Here is a 4,831-nt window from a genome sequence, read left to right on the forward strand (position 1 = left end):
GCCTGAGGATTAGCACATGGTAACACTCCAGAAATGTCACCAAGGTTTGGAGCAATGATTTTCGGGTCAGATAGAACTAGATTTGAACCCTCATTCTGCCATTGGCTAGCTTGTTGACTCTGAGTATTATATAATCTTATGGAGCCTCAGTTTTCTCTTCTGTAAAAAAAGTTACCTAGCTTTCTTCCGTCCTCAAGGTGGTGTAAGAATAAATTTGATAATCAATTAAATTATATCATAGATATAAATACACTTAGTCCTCTGTATAGCACTTAGCAATCTCTTAATAAACTTGTGTTATCATTTTGGGGCCTAGAACAGTACTTTGTATGAAAAAGAAAAACGAAAACATAGGAAAGCCTTGTTAAATAAATTTTGATTGGAGGCTTTGTGCCTCAGATGCAACTACCTCCCACAATATGTGAATCTGGATTCTGGCCAGGGGTCTCAATTCTTCTCCTGCCTATTCCCGTCTTTAAGGGGAGCATCTCCTATTCCCGCCTTTGCTCTCTGTGACTTTGCCCTGGCTAGATCCCTGCTGGTACACCCTGGGGAGTTGGACAATTGTAAAGCACATGCTAAAAGCCCCTCCACCGAAGTGCCCCATATGGATTTCTCTGGAGGGTGAGATAGGAGAGTATTCCATTTTTCCGATTTCTTTGAGTTTCCACCATTTCTGAATGACAACACTGGAGGAGCCACGCTTAGGTACTCTGCATGTGGAGATGTTCGTGCACCTAGCTGTATTAAATTGATTAGGCTCAAATGAAAGACTGGACAACAGTGCTAATACTAATAAGGGCAAGAAAAGGCCATTTCCATTGTGATTCTGACAGTATCTATGTAATGCAAGGCAACTAGGAGGACTCCAGAAAGTGTCCTGTCCAGCTGTTCTGTAGGCTGGCCCTGATTGCTGTTCCTCAAAACTGAACACACATTGCCTGTGGATATTAACCAGCCATCCAATTGATGGTCTCAGTTTTCATCTCTGTTCTGTGGCAAGAGGACGCAATGCATTGCAGGAAGCCGATCAATTATTTGCAAGTGGGATATGCGATACCATCTCTAGCACTCCAACCACAGCTGAAATCCAATTCCCTCAGCTGGCTTGGATTTGGAGGGGAAGTGAAAGTCACGTTTTAGAAAAGTGGGATTGATTCTACATATTACAACTGATGCTTATGCAAAAAATCAGCTGTGGAGACATCCTCCAGTGATCAATCTCCAATTATCAATTTCAAGGAGTGACAGTTGAACCACTGGTCTAGTATGTTTTCAGTAATTTTAAGTAAATTTTAGTGACTCACAATGGGCCTCAGTTTTCTTATCTGGTAATAGATATAATTACATACCTGGTGGTGCTGTTTTAAAGATTAAATTAGATAGTAAATGCAGAAACAAATTATCATGAAGCTACTAATGCTTAAGCCCATCATTTGCATGTGTCCCTTTCAAGACCTTGTGTCTAACTTTATATTCATAATGTTGTATCCTTTTTCTTAATGAGGGTCCAGAATCATATAAGCTTCAAACCCCACAAGCCTGGTTCTGTTCCGAGGTGGGTCCTCAATGGCAGGAAACAGCTGACATGTCAGCAAGCTGGGAGACATGGAAGGAGGGTGGGAATGTCTCTGGAGGTTGGAAACGTTATTAAGCATTTTCTAATTGCCAGAGCACTTAGCCTTCAACTAATTGCCGGGGCTTGAGAGGCATCTGAGCAAAATATTCTCCAAATATGTGAGTTGATCATGGCTTAAGCTATTAACTCACTAGTGGGACCTGTGTCACAACTGAAAACAGTTCCTAAGGGTATTTACCTCTCACGGTGGGATTTCAGGCTCAGCGACTGGTAGGTGGAGGACATGCTCTGGGGCTGGCATTTATCAAATCACATCAGGCTAGCAGCCTGCCGGGACAGCCTCAGCTCTGGTTTTATAGAGCCTTTGTCAGGACTGGAAGAGACCCAGCGTGGCCCGTAGGAAGGGACGCAGTGCACTTCAACAACCAACAGGCTCCGCTCGGACGGTTTCTTCAGGCAGACACACGGGTATCATTTTCAGCTCCTCCTTCCTCCCTTCTTCCTCCTTCTTTCCTTCCCCCCACCATCCTTCTTAGCCTCCTGCTTTCTTCCTCCACTTTCTCTCTTTCATTTCGTGAATCATGACACAAATTTCAATCCAAGATAAAAATGTACTATACCCTTTTGGTTGTGATTAAGTTCTGTCCACAGTGAGGACATTGCTGTTTCCATGGTAACCAACCAGTACACTCTAAAGCCGAGGAGGATGACAGTGTAGAAAAGTATAAAGAAGCCGAAGAGGTTTGCTACAGTTGCTTTTCATCCACCACAGAGGAAACAGAATTACGGAATCCAGAGGCTGGAGAGGAATTTGTGAGGTCACTAAATCATATGCCCACCTCCATTACGCTGTAGTGAAACAATTGTGAAGACAAGCAAATGTCCTTCATTTAAAGACACCCAGAACAGACTTCACAATTTTCTTTGAAAAGGCATTCAACTGTTACTATTTTTTTTTTAATGGCAATTATTCAGCAGTTGATTTGAGCAATTCCTGGGTGCCTGGGACAGCTCCTCTGGTCCAGTCGGCACCCCCAGGAGAGGTCGCACATGATACTAATAAGATAAGAAGGTGAGAGGCCTAGCCTCGGTCACCTTCTTCTCCCCAAAACCTATTGTGCTCAGTCTTTGCTGTCTTTGTTCCACTAAGTGTGTTTTTGTAGTATCCAGGACCCACAAAAATAAAAGAAAAAAAATTCTTTTTAAAAATGATCTCTAAAAAGAGCATTTGTAATTCCAGGCCCCTTGTTATTATTATATACAATATTTATACTTGTTTTAAGCATATAAAATACTATAGAGTTACCACTGGGAGTGAATACTAATGCTGTGGTCTTAACAGAAAGACAGAATGAGTCTCTAGTAGTTGACAGTGGATGCCGGAATCGAGGGAGAGCAAGACGTCATCCCTGTGGCCCGACAGCACTTAGTACATCTCAGGGTCCTTGATGCTTGCTTACGAGAAATGAAGAGGGACCGGTGGTCAGGACACACTCAGGGTAATCATTCAGATGATAAGGGAAAGGGAAACACATTCTTCTCTTAAACTATGCCGAGAACTTCCTGTATACAGCTGCTGAGCTGTGAGCACAGGATGCTAAGGGGAAAGTTATTGTCAGGAAAGATCCTGTCCTGGTTAGAAGTATTTTTCCCAACCTTAAAACTTCAGCTTATGATGGACTTTATTTTATTTTATTTTTTGAGACAGATTCTTGCTCTATTACCCAAGTTGGAGTGCAGTGGTGCAATCTCAGCTCACTGCAACCTCTGCCTCCTGGGCTCGAAGTTAGCCTCTCACTTCAGCTTACCAAATGGATAGAAGTACAGGTGTAGCACCATGCCTTGTTAATTTTCATATTATTTGTAGAGACAGAGTCTTACTATGTTGCCCAGGCTGGTCTTGAACTCCTGCCTTGACCTCCCAAAGTATTGAGATTGTAGGTATGACCCTCTGTGCCTGACCATGATGGACTTTAGAGCTCTAGTTCTCCTGGGCCAAGATTGTACCCAGCAGTGCCAAGGCAGCTGAGCATGTCTGTGGCTTCAGAGTTGTCCTGCCCTAGTTCAATTCCTGGTTTGCCATTTGCTAGCTGGGTTGTCTCGGGCAATGGAAGCACCCTGAGCTTCAATTTCTTTTATTCAAAATGTAGTGATGCTATCAACCTCGAATCTGAGATTAGCTGAGTAACAGAATGTTAAGTCATGAAATGTGTGGGCTGACACACAGCAAATGGAAACTGATCGATAAATAGTGTGGCCACTTATAGCTTCTGTTGCTTAAACTAGGGGTAAGGCCCTTTCATAAACACCCTTCTCATACATACATGCCTCTTGTTCATGCTCTTTCAATTTCTAGAGGTTGCAAACTACCAGCAAGGCACCAACAAAGCCTGGGCAAGTTCAATTTGAATTGAGTCTCCAGTGGTGGGGGTGTGTTTCACCATCCCCCTTGTGCCCTCTGATAAGGCACAGACTGTTTCCTGCTCCTTTTCTTGATCAAAGACAGAAGACAGTGGACAATTGGGATGGAAAGAAAACTAGGACAGATACTGCCTGTGCTGCCTCTTCTCCTTTCTTCCTGCCTCGAATGTCAACATGATGTCCAGAGCAGAAACCCAGACGGTGTTGTGATTCTCAACCAATGTCAGCAGCATCTAGTTCTAGAATCTTGATTTGAGAGGAAAAACTCCACTATTAGTTGAGTTTTCTTGCAGCCCAAACCTTTCTAACAGATAAGCCATCCTAACTCTTGCCATTATCATGGGTGACTACTATGTTCACATAGATTTTCAAGTCATTAACCTGGCCTTTATCTTCCTGAGGGCTGCAACCTTAGATTCTTAGTCCCCGCTGGACTGTGTACCATGACATCCTCCTAACTTTCCCCTGCCCTCAACCTCCCTCCAAATTATAATCTATACTTTTTTGAGACATATATATATATATATATATATATATTTTTTTTTTTTTTTCTTTGAGATAGAGTCTTTCTCTGTCACCCAGACAGGAGTGCAGTGGAACAATCTTGGCTCACTGCAACCTCTGCCTCCCAGGTTCAAGCAATTCTCCTGCCTCAGCCTCCCAAGTAGCTGGGATCATAGGTGCATACCACCACACTAGGCTAATTTATATTTCTAAAACAAAATAAGATCATGTGCCTCATAACATAATACCATCAGTGCTTCTATACAACCCACAGTCTAAAGCCCAGATTCCCAAGCAGACCATATTAAGCCTCTGTAATCTTGGTCC

Source organism: Saimiri boliviensis, chromosome 5, assembly GCF_048565385.1.
Source record: "Saimiri boliviensis isolate mSaiBol1 chromosome 5, mSaiBol1.pri, whole genome shotgun sequence".
NCBI classification, from domain to species: Eukaryota; Metazoa; Chordata; class Mammalia; order Primates; family Cebidae; genus Saimiri; species Saimiri boliviensis.